Source organism: Diabrotica virgifera, chromosome 8 (assembly GCF_917563875.1).
Source record: "Diabrotica virgifera virgifera chromosome 8, PGI_DIABVI_V3a".
Lineage (NCBI taxonomy): Eukaryota > Metazoa > Arthropoda > Insecta > Coleoptera > Chrysomelidae > Diabrotica > Diabrotica virgifera.
This window is the reverse complement of record NC_065450.1, coordinates 110736439-110761039: the sequence shown is the minus strand read 5'-3', so window position 1 is coordinate 110761039 and position 24601 is coordinate 110736439. Positions and strand designations below refer to the sequence as shown.

Genomic DNA, 24601 nt, shown 5'->3' with positions numbered 1-24601 from the left:
CGATCAATTTTGATGAAATATTCGCATATATATGCGGTAAAAAATTACGAAATATGCGCAAGATATGCACAAAAATTCAAAAAATGCGCATTTCGGGAAACCACAAATTTTCTGTCTTATTTAGTAATCTTATTTATTATTTTTCAAATAAAATCATTTTTTATATATGCAATTTATTCACAGTTTTTACAAAAACTGCTACCAATAGTTACCTACTTAAAATAAAACAACAATATCACTATAAATATATCTTCGATTATAATTCACTACAATGTGTTTTTCCAAATTCTTTACGAGGAAACATATTCTTTGATCAGACAAAATATTTTTATAACTTGAAAAACTCCTTTCAACATCGATAATTGGTGCGTATTTAAAATAACTTGTTAATTTCCGTTAGAAAATCATAAAACTTTGGCTAAAGGTGTAAATTCTCTTAACAATAGAGGATTTAAAAAATCACCAGAATTATAGGTAGGTACCTACCCTAATAGCACAAGGACGTCCAATGGACGTCCTTCACGGACTTTAGGGACGTCCATTGGACGTCCGTTTTCGTCCGAGGAACGTCCTTTATACGTCCTATTTTGGTCCAAATGTCGCGCTACCGAACGTCCATTGGACGTCCATCTAATGTCCGAGGGGACATATATTGGATCTTAATCGGACGTAAATTGGACCTTAATCGGACGTCCTAGGGGACGTAAATTGGACCCTAATCGGACGTAAATTGGACCTTAATCGGACGTAAATTGAACCTTAATCGGACGTAAATTGGACCTTAATCGGACGTAAATTGAACCTTAATCGGACGTAAATTGGACTTTAATCGGACGTAAATTGGACCTTAATCGGACGTAAATGGGACCTTAATTGGACGTAAATTGGACCTTAATCGGAGTAAATTGGATCTTAATCGGACGTCTTAGGGGACGTGAATTGGACCTTAACAGGACGTCCAATTTTGGTCCAAATTCCACGTTGCCAAACGCCCAATGGAGGTCCACCTAACGTCCGAAGGGACGTTCGGTGGACGTCAATTGGGCCTTCATAGGACGTCCCAGTTTGGTCCAATGTATTGCTGCCGATCATCCATCTAACGTCCTGGGAGGACGTTCGGTGGACGTCTAGAGACGATATTTATACCTGTGGAGAATGTATTGTGGGAAATAAAAAATATATTTTTTAAGGAACTTATATTACATCTTATATTAATTTACAATTATTGGATATTAGATTATTTACATTAAATTATAATTACATTTCTCCAAGAAATTAAGGCACCACCTTAAAAATGGGCCATTTTTGATGTCTCGAATTTCCTAAAGCCATTGTCCCATCTAAGTGATTTTTTTAATAATATTATAGCCTAGGCTATATGGGCTACCTCCATAAGCTTGTCATGCACGGGGAGCTATACTGTAATAATATTATATCACATCGCTGAGGGAACTCTACATTACATATACTTATCGAATCAAAACTTTTATTCTCTTAATATTATTACTTAAAAAATATATACTACATTCGTCTCGCTAAACTCGAAAAATAACTTATAAACCATAAAAATCTCCAAAAATATAAATGACATAAATGAGAATTGGCACAATTATTATTATGGTTTTAAGTTGATTTTTCGGATTTAACTACAATATTATGCAAAAAATTATGTTATATCGCAGATTTAAAATGGGTTTATCTCGAAAACAGTTATATTAAGTTTAGCGAGATGATTGTAGTACACTTTTTTTAAGTAAAAATATTAAGAGAATAAAAGTAGACTGGTACGCAGTCTGATTTTTGCATAAGAGTTTAATGAAATGGTAACAAATCAATTGGAAGTTCTGTCCGACAAAATACATGGAACGTTTTCGGTAGTCTGATGTTCCAAGTTTTTAACCTGTTCCACAATTAAAACTTCCCCGGTTCCAGTATTCCCGTACATCAAAGTTTGTCCGACTAGACACCGTGAAGCTATTAACAAATTTTCAGCTTGCTGTTAATCAACTTTTTTTATTACGCGGGATCCAGGTCTATAAATGAATACAATAAATAAGTAGGTAGGTACATATTATACACTTATTTATACGACTACAATTAATAGTAGAGCTGGTTTTTGGGATGTTACAAGCAGCATTTGCATTTCCACAGAGATACTTATGACAGAAATAATAAAATACCGAGACGGACTATTATTATAATAATTTACAATAGGACCCGACGGCCGACGCTATAGGGACAGGTAAAATTTATGACTGAACAATGCACCGAGCATCGATACAAGCAATATGTACCGGTCGAAGGTTATTTTTTATTGTGCCAAATGGACGTATATAGTACCTACCTTTAAAAATCGAATACACAAATTAAAAGATATTTAACAACCATAAAGATTTGTCAAACTCTATCACCGACTTCATGAAAACAAGTATTACTACATTCTTTGATGGTTTTTGCTGTAAATTTTAAAGGATTGACATGAAATTTGGCATACGCATAGCTAACATGCCAAAGAAAAAAGTGATATTGTGCCAATGTGTGCTATTGCCCTGGGGTGAGTTTCACTCTTTCTCTGGGGTGAAAAACGTTCAAAATAAGTCCGGACTTCGATAAACTGATTAATATTAAGCAACCTTTATTCCATACTTACAAAGTATGTGTACTTACAAATTAGTATGTGAATTTGGGGGGTGAGTTTCACCCCGAGGAGGGGTGATATACAAAATATAGATAGATACACAAAAGATATACAAAAATGTTTCAAAACATCGAAAAAATGTGGTAAAATGCAAATATACATATCATATTATGATAAAATTGCGATTTTGGCGATTTGCCTTTTTGGATAGAATGATGATGATGTTGATTAGGATAACACTGCGAAGAATTTTTTTATCGAAATATAGTAAAAAATATGAAAAATATACCAAAAAGCTTGAAAAAATATGTAAGTATGTAAGGAAAAACATAAATAATTAAATAAACTTTTGACAACACAACACAAAAGTTTGAAACACTCACTATTTGGATTGGTTGTCCTGGCTTGTGATTTTCTTCTTTGCAGATGACGCTCACGGATCGATGTCAATGTCCAACGGACGTCCGAGCACGGACGTCCAATGGACGTCCAAAGGACGTTCATATTTATTCAACACGTAAGTACGTCCAACGTCGGACGTCCGAAGGACGTTCATTTATAGCCCATCCGCATTAGGACTAAAACTGGACCTATTTTGGGCACACGTACGCTCAACTTCAAAAAGATGCTCTCAATATTCATCTGTAGTAAGGATACATTGATAAAAATTATATTTTTGCTTATTAGAATTAACCACCAAACTTCTATCATCTTGGTAACGGGAATAATAAAACATTATAAAGTCCACTTTACATCAACAATAATTGAACAAGAAATTGACGACAAGTTATTCAAGGTCAAATTTGGCTTATACAAAACACAATTCTACTTCAAATTTTGCCGTGAATAAACAGAAAATAAAGAAATTTGACAAAATAAAACATATCCAATTGTTCTATTTCATCAAATTCCTTCATTTTCTTTTACAAATCATACATTTTGTACTCGTCAAATTTGGCCTTGAATAACTTATTCAATTTCTTGTTCAATTTATTGTTGATGTAGAGTGGACATAACGAATAATTTACCGATCAGATTTTCACACTTTACATAAAAACAAAAACATGTATTAGATATTAAACTACATATACAGTTTTGAATTAAATATGATTTATAATCTTTTCCATTTAAACTATTTTATTAACATAATTAAGTTAATATTTTATTAAATAATTTTGCTGTTTAATCCCCTTATTGGTAGAATATGTCCAATATGGACGATTGGAATAGGTCCGTATTTCGTCCGAGTACGGACGTCCAAAGGACGTTCATATTTATTCCACCCGAAGGACGTCCAACACCGGACGTCCGAAGGACGTACATATTTAGTCCACCCGAAGGACGTCCAACGCCGGACGTCCAAAGGACGTACATATTTAGTCCACCTGAAGGACGTCCAACGCCGGACGTCCAAAGGACGTACATATTTAGTACACCCGAAGTACGTCCAGCGTCGGACGTCCAAAGGACGTCCGTTTATGGTCCATGGACGTTAGGACCAAAAATTGACCTATTTTGGACGTCCAAAGGACGTCGTGTGCTATTAGGGTATTAAATATAACAAAAGTATATAAAATTCGGATTTCCGGGTAAAACATCCTTCGTCATTTTAACATCCTACAATCATTTCATAACGGCGGCGTATTATCCTATAAGTACTTTGTGTAGAGATCGTTTATTTTCTAAGAAAAAATGAAAGGCGGTTAATGAGCTGTCTCTCTTGGTTCTCGAATTAATACAGACCACAGCCTGTGCGTGGAAATATTTTGTCGAATTAAAAAATTTTAATTTTGCTTTGGACTAATGAAATAAAACATTTTAGTAGTTCCAAAATGACACAAAATCTAGGCATCGGATAAAAAAGTTTATTTGAAGAAAGTGTATTTTTTTGTTCTTCTTAATGGCGGTACAGGCTCGTTTTTTTAATATTGTATTTAATTACAGAATAATTTTCAAATATTACCTAATATATTTTTCAAATTGGGCTCTGTACCGCCATTCTTTATTATATTACGGATACGTGTGCCAAATATCTTGAAAAAATATTCAAAATTACAGCCGCAATCTTGGAACGCGTTTTGGCTACCTGTTGATCGCTACTGTATCACCTTAAACAATTTTTTAAACAAATTCACAAAAATAATTTTTTCATTACGAACGATTTTTTAGATAAGTTGGGTTATTCTGAGCAAAAAAGGTATCTTGAGATTTTTCTCTAAAATTGATTTTTGTCGAGTTATATGGCCATTTTCGCATTTTTCAGGTTTTAAATCGCGTATAACTCGACAACAATCAATTTTAGAGAAAATTGACAAGAGACCTTTTTTGTTCAGAATGTCCAAAATTATCTAAAAAAAATTGTTCAAAGTGAAAAAATTATTTTTGTGGATTTGTTTCAAAATTGTTTAAACAATTTTTCGACCACGGCACCTTGTGAATATGTTATAAGGACCTCTTTTTGAGTAAGTTTGTGCAAAAAATCGAATCGGAATAATTTCACTAACAGGGGCGACGATAAATCCGGGACTATAGCGCTAATTATTAATAATTAAAAATAACAGCTTTGTAATAAAATAATGACAAAAATCTCTTAAGGACCTTGAAGCAAGGGTTTGAAACTTGATCTGCTCACTTTTTAATTTCATAATAATAACTTTTAATCGAGTTATTAAGACTTAAAAATGGCCATTTTCGCATTTTTCAAATTTTTAATCGCATATAACTCGACAACAATCAATTTTAAACAAAAATGGCAAGACACCTTTTTTGCCCAGAATGACACAAGTTATCTAAAAAAAATTGTTCGAAATGAAAAAATTGTTTTTGTGAATTTGTTTCAAAAAAATTTTTTAAACAATTTTTCGACCAATGCACCGCCCGGCACCCTTTGGATATGTTATAAGGACCTCTTTTTGAGTAAGTTTGTGCAAAAAAATCGAATCGGAATAATTTCGCTAGCGGGGGCGACGATACTGCCCGGTCTACTTTTGATGCTGATGGTGATAGAATAGATACTTTTTATATAACAAAAATAAAACTTTTTTTAAACTCTTTAAAAAATTTGTGGCGGGTTTTCCCCGAAAAGTGCGTTATTTTTTGGACATTTTACGTTGAACTAGTCGATTTGGAATTTGACGAATAAGAACCAACTTTTGATTAGCTCCAACTCTGTTTTTATTGTGTGTCCAGACTTCATACATACATCATTTTTTTTACTGTTTTATAAGCTTTATATTTGCTAGGAATAGTTTTTCGATCAAATACTTACTTTTTGATTTATTTGCGAAAAACCATCTAAAAACAAAAGTTACAAGGAATTTAATTAGTTTATCCACTTACGGACTTATTTGGACCTATATTTTTTCACACTCGAGAAGGGGGTGGTACTCATCCCCAGAAAAAAAGCACACACTGGCACTCTGATGTTCATTTCGCGAAATATCGCAGGGTTCGTATTTAAAATTTTTAATTTACTCCTCACCCTTTTCCGTGGGGGTTCGTTTTTGGTATCATTCGATAGACTTTTGAAAAATATTGAACACGCATTTTTTAGTTTTTCGATCTGACGTTCATTTCGCGAAATATTCGCTTTTTTGTGAAACTTTGTGACTCGCCCATCATTTCTTCAGATTTGGGAACACTTAATAATCGGAGGGGGCCAAGTCAGGAGAGTAAGCCGCATGAGAAAGTAATTAGAACCCCAACTCGAATTTTTGCTACTGTCACAACGCTCTTGTGAGTCGATGTATTGTCTTAGGTCTTGAGAACACTTTTTTCTTCTGCTTATGGAGTCGTTTTTCATTCATCACATACCGGAACTCACCACATAAATTTTGAAGACCCTGACATCAAAACTGTATTAAATTATATGTGATCTAAGTAAGTTAATGAAAAGTCAGAATAGATAGAGTAGAACACTTATAAAAAAAATTGTAACAAGCAATTGGACATCGTAAGTTCTAATTTTTCACAAAAAGTGACCGGAAGTTGAACCGGCAGTCGATATTTGAACCCTTCGTGTAACTTTTTGTCAGCTGATATGACGGATGAATTTTGTTCACCTACAGATATGGACGAACAGACAGGCATGAAACCGGAAGTATGTATTTGTTCTGGTCTTTCTTAGTCGTGTTGACCAATAGTTTGTACTATTTCGACGAATTTAAAACAGTACTTTCGGTTGCAACTCTGGAACAGGCAGTCCGAGGTCAAACTTCTCACATGTAATATCATATTTTGGTTATAGGCTTTCATTTGACACCTTATTTGTCATTCTTTCTGTCCTACTAATAGACGAGTTGTGTTTATTGAGGGACAGACATGGATAATTCTAGGTTTTCACATTTAATGATAAAAACAATAATTATACAATTCAGTTAACCTGACTATATCGTTGTTCTCCATAAGAGTAAATTTTTATTTTCATAAATTTATATGACCTGGCAACATGGCGTAGAAGAACCTGTGACTGTGAAATTTAATCTAATGGGACCCCTTGTTTATTTACTAATTGAGTATCAATTTGCATATCAAAATGTATTTTCGTTTTTTGGTCAAACGGCTGAATTTAGAATAAAATGTTATAAGACTTTTTTGCTCTACATTGTGCTTTCTATCTATACCTTTAAGGAACGCACTATTTTCGGGGAAACCCTGTATATGATCTGTAAGCTGCATTGGTTCAAAATGCTTATTTTTGAAAGGGGTTTTGTTGAAAGGCCTCGAACGAATCACTAGTCACGAGTATGTATATGCAAATTTTGAACAGCCATATCTTAACCAATTTTTGTCTTCCAGAAAATCAAAAAATTCCAAATATTTAAAAAAGCAACACCTACATTTTTTACTCTTTAAGATATTTGGTATCACTAATAATTTTTAAGTTATTTTGACAAAAGTCTTTTTTTCAAAATTAAAGATTTAAAAAAATTTACTTTAAAACCAAATTTTTCCACAAATAAGCACTTTGAACTGATGAAACTTACAAACACAAACAATACATAAAGTTACTTGTGAAGTGGTAACGATTAATTCCATTTGGGCTGTTAATTAGAGGGAGTTTTTAGAATATTTTTAACCAAAAAAAAAAGGAACAACTGTATTTTGAGCGTAACCTGCTTACTCTTGCTGCTGGAAACTTAAAAAAAAAATAAAAATAAACGTTTTCTTAAACACTTTAAGAAAGTTGTAATAAGTTTTCCCAGAAAAGTGTTTCATTTTTTTTATTTCACGTTAAAATATTCGATTTGGAATTTGAGATATAAGAGCTTATTTTTCACTATAGTCTGTTTTTCAACAAGAGGAGTCATTCAAATTTCCCGCGCCGTACACCTTGTTTGTAATTGGTACCACCTCAGGCAATTTTACTCATATCAAATTTTGACACTATTGGCATTTCATAGGTTAGTTTATTTATTTTATCAGCAATTTTTGTATTTTCTGCGTTCTTCCTTTTATTTTTAGATTTTTAGTCAAGATTACCGTCAAAGGCCGATATGATCAACCAAAAAAGAAGATTTATCTGATGATATTTCTAGTGACTTTCTTGGGTGTGAATCTGCCATTTAGTTTACCTACTCCTCTTGGTTTTAAAACAAAGCTTAGCAATAACTCTGCTTCTACTGGGTCTACAGACCTGACACATATACCATTTTTTCACTTTTTTATAAGCTATATTTACTATTTGCTAATTTTTTTTCAAAAAAGTACCTACTTTTTGAGTTATTTGCGAAAAACCGTATAAAAACGTTTTTTTTTTTTGTTGAAAAATGAACATATTCACTCGCAAATATCTCTAAAAGTATTGACTTAGTGAAAAACGCTATAAAATAGAAGTTGCTTAGAATTAGTCAGTTTATCCAATTCCGGACTTATTTGAACGTATTTGTTTTCATACCCTATAACCGACGAAACTCACCTCCAGATCAAAAGCACATATCGGCACAATATCACTTTTTTTCTTTAACATATTAGCTATAGGTACGTGTCCCAAATTTTATGTCAAACCAAGCGTTTCTTCAAAATTATGACCAAAAACCCTAAGTAAATTAAACGAAAATATAAAATGAATTTTTCAAACAAATATTTTAAGTCGGTATGAGAAATTTTAATTTAACAGATGAAATCAAATAAACACAATTCAACTCGTAAAATATTTAGACCCTTGCTTGGTAATCCAGCTGAACAGGTAAAGAACCTACCTTTTATGTAGTTTATAATCTGAGAGGATGGAATATTTTACCAAAATATTCCATCCTCTAAGTTTACAATAGACCTTTTCTACCTGTCCTCAAAAGATCGGTATTTTTAACTCGTGGCAACGTCGAAAAGCGGCAAAATGATGGGAAATACACATTTTTATGTGGTGGAAGTCAAAATGGTTATGAAGTGTAAAAATTTTTGTATATAATTTAAATTTTTAAAATTAAAATTTTAGAAAACTGAGAACGATACAGGGCGTTAAAAAATGCGCTCAACAAACATACACGAATTAAAATTCGAAAATGATAGTATTTCTTGGTGATGCCAAATGACTGCAACATGAAAAGATGACATAATGATAGCGGGATGTATATATATATATATATATATATATATATGTTATATATTATATATATATATATATATATATATATATATATATATATATTATATATATAATATATATTATATATTATATATATAATATATATATATATATATATAATATATATATATATATATATATATATATATATATATTATATATATATATATATATATATATATATATTGATGCACGTTAAGTTGTGACTTCCGGTATACAGAAGAGGCTGTCCGACTTCCACCTTTTCTACTAGGAATTATTTTTTAAAAATTGTGTATTTGGTAAAAGGGGGGCTTATAAAATGGGTCTACCTATTGAGGGGAAAGGATTTACCAAAATAAATTTTGTATATATATACGTATATACCGAAGCGTACAGCATACGTTATGGCTTCCATATATAGGGTAGTTCAAGGTGCGTTGTCACTTCCAGCGGTGTTGTCATATTTTGGAAGTCACAACGACTCGTCTGCTGATTTACCTCTTACTTTAAGCGTAATGTGTGATCTTTTGAAACTTTTACTGTGAATACAGTTGTGAATGCAGTTCTATGTTTTAAAGTTGTCTATTTAAATTAAAATATTGATATTCTTTTGATTAAACAGGTTTACAAAAAAAATACATTTCGGAATATTTGACGAAACCATATGACTAGGGGGTTTTTGTGGTCGCTGGTCACGAATCCGGGGTCCGCTGACCTCTATCACGTCAGGTAATGGTAATCTCAAGGTCAAATCAAGATAAACCGACAGTCGCTCTGAAAAAGTATATTAGGGGGTTTTTGTGGTCGCTGATGACGAATTTGTGTCCGCTGACCTCTATCACGTCTAGCTCACGGTCATTTCGAGGTCAAATCAAGATAAATGGACACGATCGCTCTGAAAAAGTATATTAGGGGGTTTTTGGGGTCGCTGATCACAAAACTGGGGTCCGTTGAGCTCAACCGCGACAGGTAAAGGTCATTTTAAGGTCAAATCAGTTTTGTGGACTTGTCCTGATTTGGCCTTGAAATGACCATTACCTTACGTGGTAGAGCTCAACGGACCGCAGTTTTCATGATCAGTGACTCCAAAACCCCTATATTTTCAGAGCGATTGTGTCGATTTATGTTGATTTGACCTTGAACTAGACGTGATAGAGGTCAGCGGACTAATGATTCGTCATCAGCGACACCAAAAACGCCCTAATATACTTTCTCAGAGCGACTGTCGATTTATCTTGATTTGACCTTGAAATGACCTTTACCTGGCGTGAAAGAGGTGAGCGGACCCCGGATTCGTGATCAGCCACCCCAAAAACCCCCTTGTAACATGGTTTCGTCAAATAGTCTGAAATTTAGTTTTTTTTTGTAAACCTGTATTATTTATGATATGATTGATATTTATTTTACAAATACTAATATTTTATTATTGCTGCAAAATGGATTTTTTGGAATTAATTAAAAAAGTGTTATTAGTAAGTAATTTATTTATGAAAATTATATCAAAAATTTTAATAAATAAATTTGAACTTATAGGAAATTTTAATATTTATTATTTTTCTTGATTAAATTTTGAATTTTAGATTTTATTACAGGCACCGTCCTTTTAATTTTTGATGTACCAATAATAATGTGTAATAAGAAAATTAAATGGCTAAATACACCAGGTGGGGTTGAGCTGCTAAAAAGCTATCTAGATCCATCTTTTTAGAGCAGATTAGTCCCAGTCTGCTACTCGATACTATTGACTGTGCTTCTCCAGTTCTTTCTATCCTCTGTCTTTTTCTGCTAGTCTCTAATTCCTGCCCTATATAAATTTTCCTTTACTTCCTGTAACCATTTATTCTAGTTCCTCCGCGTCTCCTTCTAACTCCGGGTTTCCATTGTAAAATTGAGTTTATAGTTGTTACGCTACCTGCTCTCCATATATGCCCCAACCATCTAACACTGTGCTGAAATCTGAAAATCTGGAATAATATCTACCCGGGTCGAAACATTTTTTTTAATATATGAAAATAGTTATTTATGAAACAGTTCGTGAAGTATGCTTTTTACGAATGCACGTGATGTTTAGAGCACAAGCGACAACGGAGCGAGTGCTATACATCGCTTAAGTTCGCAAAAAGTACTTCACGCACAGTTTCATACAATATTTTATCTACGCTAAACAAATAAAAAAACTGTAACTCTTCATCACTGGAATTCATTCATATTCTACAATTTTTAGAACTTATTTAAACATTCTAATTTCTTTCAAACCACAAAACTGTCAAATTTTTTTTTTGTAATTTATTGCTCATTATGTCATCACCATGACAACGCGAAAGTTAAGGATATTTGATTATATGAAAGTGTGTCAAAAACAGTGCGAAAAAGTAAATCCCGTTTAAAATACATTGTTACTTCACGCACACGTTATCCATTAAATAGATCGATGCAGATCGGCCTTATATCGGATCCTCTACTATTAGTCCGTTCGCTGACGGTAAAATATTGCAAAACCCATAAATTTTAAAAAACCGCTTAGATCAGGGGTGGGCAATTACTTTTAAGCGCGGGCCAAAATGAAAGTTTCAAAATGTCTCTCGGGCCGGAGGACTATACCGGATATGTACGCTGTGCCCACGCGAATTTTTTTGGTGTAGTTTATTCCCTGCCCAAGAAATAAATACTATAAGTATTATTTTAAAGCATTTGGACAAAGAAATTTGACTGTTAATAATTATAAAATGGTAATAATAAATTGTCCTACTTGGGAATACATGCGAAAAACTTGTGCCCAGTAAAATATGTCACGTAATTGAAAAAAAAATGGTCATTATATTAAATCATAAGAAGATCCAGAAAAAGAACCAGATAAAAAATGAAGATATTGAGCAAGTGGACAAAATGAAATACTTACTTAGGAGTCTGGATTACGGAAGATTTAAATTCGAAATCATAAATTCGATCAAGAATAGAGCAATTGAGGGTAGACTTTTTGAAGATGAGGACATTTCTGAGTCACCAAAGACTCAATCTGCAAATCTGATATTAGTTGATAAAATGTTGTATATCCACTCTATTCTTTTTTATGGTGCCGAAGCTTGGATTGTTAATGCTGACTTAATGAGAAAGCCGGAAGCTTTTGAGATGTGGCTTTTTGGGAGAATTTAGAAAATACCATGGACCGATCATATACGAACAAAATGATGTTGCACGAAATGGAAAGAGACAGAGAACTTTTGACCTCCATTAAAAGGAGACAGACAGCATATTTACGGCACATGCTCAGAAATGATATGTACGAGTTGTTCGAAGGAAAAAGGGGTCCTGGTAGACGACAAATATTCTGACTGAAAACATTTGAGACTGGACCGGGTTAAACACACAGACGCTTTTAAGAAAAGCAGAAAATAGAGACGAATTTGCAATGGTGTTTTAGCCAACCTTCATTAGTGGAGTCGGCGTTAGAAGAATAATAATAAATTAATGGTAATTAAATAAATCAGTTATTGAAAGATTTTATTTTCTTATTTATTTATATTTTAACGATACAAATTAATTTATATTGATACATATTTTGTAAATATACCTAATATTAAATAAAATTATAAAAAAAAAAGACAAACATTAAACGTTAAAATTAATAGAATACTCATTATAAGTATAACTTCTATAATAGTTAATGCGAAACGTGAAATCGCGAATGTTCATGTGATATTATTTCTTCAAAATTGGGATCCAAATCACTTGTAGCAATCCTTAATACCGGGTGTAGATTTTCGTCAGTAATTTGTGATCGATATTTATTTTTCGTGGAAACCATCAACGAAAAAGTTCTTTCACAAATATATGTCGAACCAAATAAAACTAGGTATTTTTGAACATAGTTTAAAAAATGTTTAAAATGTTCTGTATTCAAAGCACCGTAGAAAGCACTCAATTCGTTTGATTGAACATTTTCTTTTAATAAATTATTTGCCTGTAAGTCAATTAATTCTAGCTGAATTTCAACAGGAGCTTCTTGCACATCGAAATTGAAAGGTTGACTAATTAATGACAAAGGTTTTTCAATAGCTTTGAAATCTTGAAATCTTCTTTGGAATTCAGTATGCAGGTCTTGTGTTACTGAACTATATTTAAGAAAATCAGAATTTTTCAATAATTCTCGTCGTGTTTGTAATGATGGGAAGTGGTTTAATATTTTTTTATTAAAGTTCTCAGCAAATAAGTTTAGTTTTATCATAAATGCTTTGACATTTGAGTGCATATTGAAAGCGAACTGGTTTTTCCCTTGTAAATTTACATTAAGTTCATTTAAATATTTTACAATATCTACAGAAAACGACAAATCGTTTAGCCATGCCTCATTTTGCAATTCAGGAAAATCATGTAGTTTTTCTTTTATCAACAAGAAGGATACTATTTCATCAAGCAAATATTGAAATCTGTCCAAAACTTTACCGATGCTAAGCCATCTCACCTCAGTGTAGTAAGGAATTTCGTAAAAGTCACTTTCAATTTCTTTCAAAAATTCAACAAACTGTCGATGATTTAAGGCACGTTCCCGGATAAAATTTACAACTTTTGTCACAACAGTAACGACGTGATTCAATTTTAAAACTTTTCTACATAACACTTCTTGATGAATAATGCAGTGTAAAAATAATATGTCTTGTTCTGGCTGCAACTGTTTTACTTTGTCGCTGATTCGTTTTAGTAAGCCCACATTTTTCCCTGTTAAACTAGGACAGCCATCCGTAGTGATGCTTACTATTTTGTTCCAAGGTAAATTTACTTTAACTAAACACTCTTCAACAGCGTTAAAGAAGTCTTCACCGGTAGTTGTATCTTTCATTGAATGCACACTAAGAAGTTCCTCGCGAATTTCACATTTTTTGTTAATGCCCCGAATAAATATTAATAATTGACTTGTGTCAGTAATATCGCAGGACTCATCCAACGCCAGAGAACAATATGTAAAATCAGCAATTATTGTTTTTAGCTGGTCGAGTAAATTTCCTGAAATATTTTCGATCCGTCGTACTATTGTTCTCCTTGACAGGCTTAAATTTTCAAAAATATGTTTTTTTTCAGGACAACATATCTCCGACACTTCTACCATGCACTGTTTAACAAATTCTGCTTCAGAAAAAGGTTTACATAACTTAGCAATTTTGTGTGCAATAACATAACTTGCTTTGTTTGCTAAAAATATTTTGTTGTTTATTTAAGTTTTTTGCTAAGTTGTCTGCAGCATTTTTAAGTTCTTCTAAAGAAAACGATGCATATTTTGGATGTTTTGATGTAAAATGCCTCTTTAAATTATATTCCTTGAAAACAGCAATGGTTTAATGGCAAACTAAACAAATTGCTTTCTTACCAATGTTCGTAAAAAGGTATTTTTCTGTCCATGCTTCATTAAAATTTCTGCATTCCAAATCAACTTTTCTTTTTTTAGATTGTATCATTTTGCAAATGCTTACAAATAAATATTTTAATACAATAAAATAAAAACAATGTTTTCAAATTTTACTTACAAAATGTCCTCCACTTTTTCAATTTATTATATATTTGCAAAATAACACACTGTATCAAAAGAAATATGAGGAGTAATAGGAAATACGACCAGTGCTAAATCAAAATAAACTTATACGCGTCTTTCGAAGCAGTTGTAAAACTTCGGCAAAAATCGGTAACAATGAATTTTATGCTGAAGTAGGTATTCCAAACAACCATACTTAATTCAGATTTAATAAATAAAGAATCATATTATTGGGACCAAATAAGTGCTGAGGTATTTAGATCATAAACTGTCAGTGATATGGTTGAAATAGATACCCAAACACCGAGTGCTTGTCTTGAGACCTTGAGAGTTAAATACGATTATTAATACCGAATAAACAATTATGAATCTCCGGGGATTTCCCTATATTTTAAAAGAAATTTAAAGTAAATAGTTACAATTAAACAGTTTTTAAAAATATAGTTAGCTAAGGCTGTTCGTAATTATAATACTCTCTATTATTTATATATTTAATAATTTATGTGAACACTATGCAAACTATTACTGTTGATTTCAACAAAATCACATAAAAGGGATTAAAAAGATTAGGTACTTGCGGGGTTTTTCAACGGGCCGGACAAAGTAAGCGAAAGGGCCGGACCCGGCCCGCGGGCCGGCTTTTGCCCACCCCTGTGCTATAGCCTCATTCTTTAACTATATCGCTGTAATAACATTGTTTCTAGACAGGTAAATTATCATTGTATACTGGGCGTACCAATCAAACTGGTTTTTTTTCAATTTTCACAACACCCTGTGGAATATTCTAGCCTTTATACAATATTGAAATTAAAACCCAACTATAGCCCCAGGTTTTCTTAACGTTCTGTTTGTTATTCATTCGCTTATGTTGGATAATAAAAAAGTTAGGGACTTTAACAACTAAACATGTTCTTTATCAATACATGGTGTTTCTAAATAAGTGCGACAAACTTTAAGGGGTAATTCTGCATGAAAAAATAATGATCGTTTACTTGATAAAGCTATGTCCGCAAATGCTTGCAAATATAAAATTCTTTTGCCAAACGATCATTATTTTTTCATGCAGAAATTACCCCTTAAAGTTTGTCGCACTTATATTTAGAAATACCTGTATCGATAAAGAACATGGCTAGTTGTTAAAGTCCTTAACTTTTTATTATCCAACGTAAGCGAATGAATAAAAAAACAGAATGTTAATAAAACCTGGAGCTATAGTTAGGCTTTGATTTAAATATTTTATAAAGGCTAGAATATTCCACAGGGTGTTGTGAAAATTGAGAAAAAAAACCCAGTTTGATTGGTACACCCGGTATACAATGAAAATTTACCTGTCTATCAACAATATTATCATAGCTATTTTGTTAAAGAATAAGGCTATAACATATTAAAAAAAATTACTTAAATCGGACAACAGGTTTGGGAGATACGAGACATCAAAAATTACCCATTTTTTTGGGGTGCCCATTTTTCGTGCCGGTGAGTGTAGATTAAATTAGAAGTTCATTGTAAAAAAGGAAGTAAACAAAAACACGAGAAAAATGAATTTATATAAGTAAATAGGTAAGTAAATATTATAGATTAAAATAAGTACAGAAAATATATAATTATAGAGATATATAATCACTTATTGTACCTTCATTTAAGGCTAACTTTAAAAGTAAAGCAGATATGCTATTATTCATGTTTAAAAACAAAAGGCACACAAAACACTAAGTACGATTAGGACCGCGAATCTACAACAGATAAATGTCTGGAAACCGTTACACAGGGTTGCCAAAAAACGGAAGTCACACCGAGCGGTGTGGTATACGGAAGACGCTACGCGTTGTGTACATAGCCTGTATAGTAGCACGGGAGCGACACTAGCGCTGGTGATATACCGTCGAACTAAAATCTGATCTTATGAGTATGTTAGATACGATATGACTTCCAGCGAATTTTTTAATATAAGCCTTCTGATACCATCTAGTAGCCAAATTCGTAAAAATATAGGCAAAACGTTGTGACTTCCGAAATCGGAAGTCATAACGGTATATATGAAGTAACAACGTATTACGAGAATCTACTTTGGAAGTCACATGGATACATGTATCAATATATATATATATATATATATTATTGGAACTATTATAAAGAGTTTTCTTTGAGATTGCTGCTACCCCAATATTTCAGCCTTGTTTTATATATATATATATATATATATATATATATATATATATATATATATATATATATATATATATATATATATATAAGAAATACTGGATATTAGTGACTGTCGATATAAACAAACAACTAGTTTATTAGGGTTGCAGTCAGAAGGTTGGCCAGGATGTTAAAGAAACACTCTTTTGACTTTTTGTCTAGCTTTCGGAATGGTTTTATTCCTTTTTCAAGACTCTGTAATATAGATAAAAAGAAATATGTAAATTTTTATAAAATATCACAATTCGTCAGTTCAACTTACTAGTCGTTGCGATTATTTAAAAGCTTTATGACCCTCAACAATACTAACACAAACATAGAATACAGAAAATATATATATAAATATATAATATATAATATATAATATATAAAAAATAAATAATAAATATAAAAAAATAAATATATAATATAATATATAAATATATATATATATATATATATATATGAGATGTAGATCCTTGAAACACACTCAGTGATCAAAAGATCCAAGGTTAATGGTTTGACGACCACTCGTACGAAATCAAACAGATGAAATAGAGAATGTGGAAAAATCCCCTTACGAACAATTCACACATCCACCATTTCGGGTTGGGAAAAATTTTTCGAATAGAATCAAAGATCCAAACACCAGTTCTTAGAAATGTGTTTCGCCCTCTTCTATGTAAGGGGATTTTTCCACATTCTCTATTTCATCTGTTTTATATATATATATATATATATATATATATATATATATATATATATATATATATATATATATATATATATATATATATATATATATAAAATGATGTTGGATAATCGCGTACAAATATAAAAATAAATAAGCAAAATCATTGGCTAATACTCGTAAAGTGAATGTGAATTTAGTTGGAAATATATAAAATGATGAAGGGTCATCATTCCATACATTTCTGTGCAACTATATACACCGGTGTTTCGGCCTATTTGGGCTTCGTCAGTATAGATATATATATATATATATATATATTTCAACAACTTTTTTAACTTGCTACACTATACTGACGAAGCCCAAATAGGCCGAAACACCGGTGTATATAGTTGCACAGAAATGTATGGAATGATGACCCTTCATCATTTTATATATTTCCAACTAAATTCACATTCATCACATTCACTTTACGAGTATTAGCCAATGATTTTGCTTATTTATATATATATATATATATATATATATATATATATATATATATATATATATACACACAAATAGTATCTTAATTGACTTATTAGGAAATACGAATTTCTCTATTTTTGGGTATAGAAGTCAAACTGGAGCCTTAAAGTACACTATTATCCAATATTCAAGCTTTCGGAAATGTTTATTTCCTTTCTCAAGAATTTCTACAATGCAATAAGATAAAATTTAGAACATATGTATGAAAGAATAAAAAATATTAATGAGTAACTTACCAGAATTTAGATTATAAAAGAATGTTGATTACAATACATAATTAAAAATACTATTACTAAAACGGCTGTTTAACATTTCAAAAAACATAGAAACAATAAAAATTCTTCAGAAAACATTTTAGAAAAGATTAAAAAAAATTGATTAATTTTGAAGTTTTGATCTAATTTTGATTGACTTTTTAAAATGTATTTATAAATTCTGAATACATGGCTGGCAAAGACTAAATGTAACTATGGTCATAGCATATCGGTGTCTACATCTACAAGGAATTGAAAACATTTTTTGATAATAAAAATAAGGAAATGTTAGAAGCAAAAAAAAATTAATTTTAAATATTGGTGATATTAATTAATTTTGTTAACATTTAATGCCAAATTATAAAGTGTAGATTAGAAAAAAAAAATTATGATTTGATATAACTATGATTATTTTTCAAAAGAAAGGATGTAATTATAAATTTTGCTAAGATTGTAAATTTCAGATTTTTTGTTCATTGTGTTCGAACCTTTGCTGATATGAACCATCTCAAGAAAAGTACGTTTATGTTTATTGTTTTCAATATCTAATATTTTTGGATCATGAAAATTCATAATGTGGTTATTTTGAATAACGTGCTCTGCTAAGGCACATGAGGGTTTAAGAATTTTACAATCACTTTTATGAGATGTTATGCGACTAGATAAATTTCTACCTGTTTGACCAATATAAACTAAATCACAGTTTGTACAAGATATGGGGTAGATAACATTGCATTTTTCTAGAGTGTTAAATTGTTGTTTAGTTTTAGTATATAGTGAATACAAAGCTTTTATATTTTTAGTTGCTATCTTTATTCTTTTAAATTCGTTAAAAATCCCTTTTAGTTTTGGAGTAAGATTAGGTATAAATGGAAAAGAGTAATAAAGAGTTGTTGTGGGATTATTTGCAGTGTTATTAGCAGTATTGGAAGTAGCAGTCTACTTCCAGCAGCAGCGAGAAGCGGAACTACCTGACTTGACAATGGCAAGTGAGATCTTGCCGAAACGTCGTCAAAATAATGGTTTTTCTCAAAACCAAAATTATTCAACGCGGAGTCAAACCCGGAAAACAACAGGAAGCACATATAGCTCCCGCGGAAACTTCAAGTGTAACATATATATATATATATATATATATATATATATATATATATATATATATATATATATATATATATATATATATATATATATATATATATATATATATATATATATATATATATGAAAATTACTATGTTCTCGGGAAGAACCGCGTTGAGAATTTATAACTCGACGTTTCGGCACCCTTTTTGGAGCCATTATCAAGAGGGGTATGGTTCCGTTCGAGTTCGGGGTCTCAATCTGCCTACTCCCCTCACTCGTGACGTACCAGTAGTGTCTTGTTCTCTAGGAGAACGGTCAAGCGGCACTGAGGTCTCAATCTGCCTACTCCTCAGTGTCGAGTGACGACCTGTCTTCGCCTGTGTAGCTCCTTTTATACTCTCAGTGCGCGCGGGAACTGTATGCGCGGGAGAGGCCTGAGTGGGATCGACTGACGTGGGGATTCGCCGAAGCAGCGGTCGCCATGTTGCCGGCAGTCTTTTGGCGTCATCGCGTGTGTTTAGGCTGTGAGGGCGTTTTTCAATTTCGATGGCTTCACGGATGATTCTCGATTTTAAGGAGCGGACAGGGGCGATGGTTTTTGCTTTCTCGAAATCTATTTGGTGACCTGTCTGAATATGATGTTGGGCAAGGGCTGAAGTAGTGTCGGAATGTTTTACAGATATGGAATGTTCGTAGATACGGTTTTGGATTCGTCGGTTTGTCTGTCCTATGTATGTCCGTGGGCAACTGGAACAAGGTATCTCGTAGACACCATGGTCTTCATTGGGGATTTGGTCTTTTACGGATCTGACAAGATTGCACAACTTGGAGTGAGTAGTGAAGACGGTTTTGATATTTAGAGGGGTAAGAATTCTACTAATCTTGTCAGTGACACCTTTGATAAAAGGTAGAAAGATTTTGGGTTGATCGGGCGGCAAGTTTTCTTTATTAGATGGAATGGGATTTAGATGTTTCTGAATGCTCCTATTGATTTGGGTTTTATGGTAGCCGTTTTGTAAGAGTGTTTGCCTTATTGAATTTATTTCAGATGGTCTGTGATTGTCGTCACTAAGCCTTATAGAGCGAGAAACAAGAGTGTTGACAACTGAACTGAGTTGGGCGGGGTGATGATGTGACTGGGCATTGAGATACCGATTTGTATGGGTGGGTTTTCGGTACACGGAATAGGAAAAACTGTGAGGTGGCTGTTTTTGAATAAGTACATCAAGGAATGGTAAAGACTCCTCAGACTCAACTTCCATCGTGAATTGAATACTGGGGTGTATTCCATTCAGGTGGGAGAGGAAGAGATCTAACGTATCTTTACCATGGGGCCAAATGACAAAAGTGTCATCAACGTACCGTAACCAGCAAGTGGGTTTGAGATTTGATGATGACAGGGCTATTGTTTCGAAATGCTCCGAACTTCTTAATTCTACAGAATACAAACGAGTCCCAAACGATCCCACTACCTATCTAGAAAAAACGACCAAATCTATCATAAATAAGTCCACTCTACCTCCAGACATCAAAAAAATCTCTTACACCCAGAGAAAAATCGTCCCGAATTCCAAGAATATACGGACTTCCAAAAATTCATAAGCCCAACGTTCCTCTAAGACCCATCGTCAGTGCATACAATTGCCCCACTCAGAAATTGGCAAAACATCTCGCCTCATCCCTACAACCACTAGCCGAAAACGCCTTGTCATTCGTCAAAAATTCTTTCCATTTCATTGATCTTCTGAAAAATATTTCTATCTCATCCTCAGATATTCTAGTCAGTTTTGACATTGTTTCTTTATTCACCAACATTCCTATTGATGAAACCATTTCCATCTTGGACTCCAAACATCAAATCCCCCAAGACACATTATCTCTTATAAAACATTGCATGTCTAACACATACTTTTCATTCCAAAATCAATTCTACCGTCAAATCAAAGGTGCCCCAATGGGATCCCCTCTCTCTCCCGTAATAGCTGATATCTACATGGAGCATTTCGAAACAATAGCCCTGTCATCATCAAATCTCAAACCCACTTGCTGGTTACGGTACGTTGATGACACTTTTGTCATTTGGCCCCATGGTAAAGATACGTTAGATCTCTTCCTCTCCCACCTGAATGGAATACACCCCAGTATTCAATTCACGATGGAAGTTGAGTCTGAGGAGTCTTTACCATTCCTTGATGTACTTATTCAAAAACAGCCACCTCACAGTTTTTCCTATTCCGTGTACCGAAAACCCACCCATACAAATCGGTATCTCAATGCCCAGTCACATCATCACCCCGCCCAACTCAGTTCAGTTGTCAACACTCTTGTTTCTCGCTCTATAAGGCTTAGTGACGACAATCACAGACCATCTGAAATAAATTCAATAAGGCAAACACTCTTACAAAACGGCTACCATAAAACCCAAATCAATAGGAGCATTCAGAAACATCTAAATCCCATTCCATCTAATAAAGAAAACTTGCCGCCCGATCAACCCAAAATCTTTCTACCTTTTATCAAAGGTGTCACTGACAAGATTAGTAGAATTCTTACCCCTCTAAATATCAAAACCGTCTTCACTACTCACTCCAAGTTGTGCAATCTTGTCAGATCCGTAAAAGACCAAATCCCCAATGAAGACCATGGTGTCTACGAGATACCTTGTTCCAGTTGCCCACGGACATACATAGGACAGACAAACCGACGAATCCAAAACCGTATCTACGAACATTCCATATCTGTAAAACATTCCGACACTACTTCAGCCCTTGCCCAACATCATATTCAGACAGGTCACCAAATAGATTTCGAGAAAGCAAAAACCATCGCCCCTGTCCGCTCCTTAAAATCGAGAATCATCCGTGAAGCCATCGAAATTGAAAAACGCCCTCACAGCCTAAACACACGCGATGACGCCAAAAGACTGCCGGCAACATGGCGACCGCTGCTTCGGCGAATCCCCACGTCAGTCGATCCCACTCAGGCCTCTCCCGCGCATACAGTTCCCGCGCGCACTGAGAGTATAAAAGGAGCTACACAGGCGAAGACAGGTCGTCACTCGACACTGAGGAGTAGGCAGATTGAGACCTCAGTGCCGCTTGACCGTTCTCCTAGAGAACAAGACACTACTGGTACGTCACGAGTGAGGGGAGTAGGCAGATTGAGACCCCGAACTCGAACGGAACCATACCCCTCTTGATAATGGCTCCAAAAAGGGTGCCGAAACGTCGAGTTATAAATTCTCAACGCGGTTCTTCCCGAGAACATAGTAATTTTCATTTACCTGACCGCGGAAATCTTTCCGAACATATATATATATATATATACATCCCGCTATTAAATTGGCATCTTTTCACGTTGCAGTCATTTGGCATCACCTAGAAATGCTATCATTTTCTAGGTATAATCCGTGAATGTTCGCTTAGTACACTTCTTTAAGCTTGGCACCGTTGTCGGATTTTCAGTAATCCGATTTATTTATATATTTTATTCCTTACACTATAACGACAATTTGACCCCCGTAGGTCAAAAACATTGCTTAAACATCACTTTGGCAACAACAGGATGTTGCCAAGATATACATTTTTTCGGAAAAGACAGTACCTAGTTAGATACATAATATCGATCGCTTCACGTTACAAGTCTTCCACTCGCACTCAGGTAAAAACCAGTTGTAGGCTCTTTTGTCTGAACGGGTCCCTGAATGAGTTTAATAATTCACTTTTATTGTGTATTTTGTTTCGTTTAGTTGAAATATCAGATTTTGTTTGTAACGAATTTCATAATAGATATTTAAATTATTTTTTTGTTAACAAAAACAAATTTTAAAGTTTGACATTTGAAAAATTAATTTTATATTGCCATTTTCATGACATGGTCAATGGTTAATTGCATTTATAATAATTTAATGGGTCATTGCGAAACAATATACAGTGCGTCCATAAAGTAACGCATAAATTCATTATTTCACAAACCGGACACTTTCAGGAAAAATACCGAAACAGGTCGATTTTTATTTTTAAATTACAATTTATTGGCATACATATCATACTAGTGACGTCATCCATCTGGGCGTGATGACGTAATCGTTGATTTTTTTAAATAAGAATAAAGGGCATGTAATAGCTCATTTGAAAGGGTATGTAATTCTCTATTCAATAATATAATTGTTAATATAATTATTTATACAGGGTGTCCAAAAAATGTTATTTAAATTAAATTAATTGGTATAAAAAGATGAATGTATGTAATTTGTTTAATTCTAAATATATTTTATTGGTGCCAGCAAACATAAAAATGTTTTATTTAAAACCTAAATATTGATTTTCGCTTAAGCGTAATCTTAAACTTCCAAGAGGCAGGTGGATGGCAGCTCTAACATTTAATTTTCTGACAAAAGTAAAACGAATTTTGAATTAAATAAGTTACATACATTTTTCTTTTTGTCTCAATTAATTTAATTAAAGAATTCTTTTTGGACACCCTGTATATATAATTATGTTATTGTTTGTATTAGTAAATAGAGAATTAAATACCCTTTCAAATGAGCTATCACATGACCCCTATTCTCATTTAAAAAATTCATCGATTACGTTATCAAGCCCAGATGGATGACATCACTAGTATGATATGTAATATGCCAAAAAATTGTAATTTAAAAATAAAAATCGACCTGTTTCGAAAATTTTCCTTAAAGTCGCCGGTTTACGAAATAATGAAATTATGCGTTACTTTATGGAAGCACTGTATGTTACAATGTGTAAATTTTTCAGGAAACGTAAAAATCTTTCCATTAGTAGTTAGAGATTCTGATAGTAATACTATATTTTATATAAGTATTATGGGTTATAAATGCATCTATTAGGTCTGGATCCCGCGTATGAAAAAAAAAGTTGATTAATAGCAAGCTGAAAATTTGTTAATAGCTTAAGGGTGTTTAGTCGGATAAACTTTTATATATGGGAACACTGGAACAGGGGCAGTTTTAATTGTGAAACAGGTTGAAAATTTGGAACGGTCACACCACGAAAACGGCACATTTATTTTGTCCGACATAACAGACTTAAACTCTCCGAATAGAGATTAAACTCTCATGCAAAAATTAGACTGCTATTTATCACCTGTCATA

General features: G+C 33.0%; 1 protein-coding gene across 3 annotated transcripts in view; it reads right to left on the bottom strand.

Annotated features, from left to right (window-relative positions):
• LOC114341672 (uncharacterized) overlaps window positions 1-24601 on the bottom strand; it is a 467146-nt gene that overhangs the window by 239928 nt on the left and 202617 nt on the right. The window lies entirely within an intron of this gene.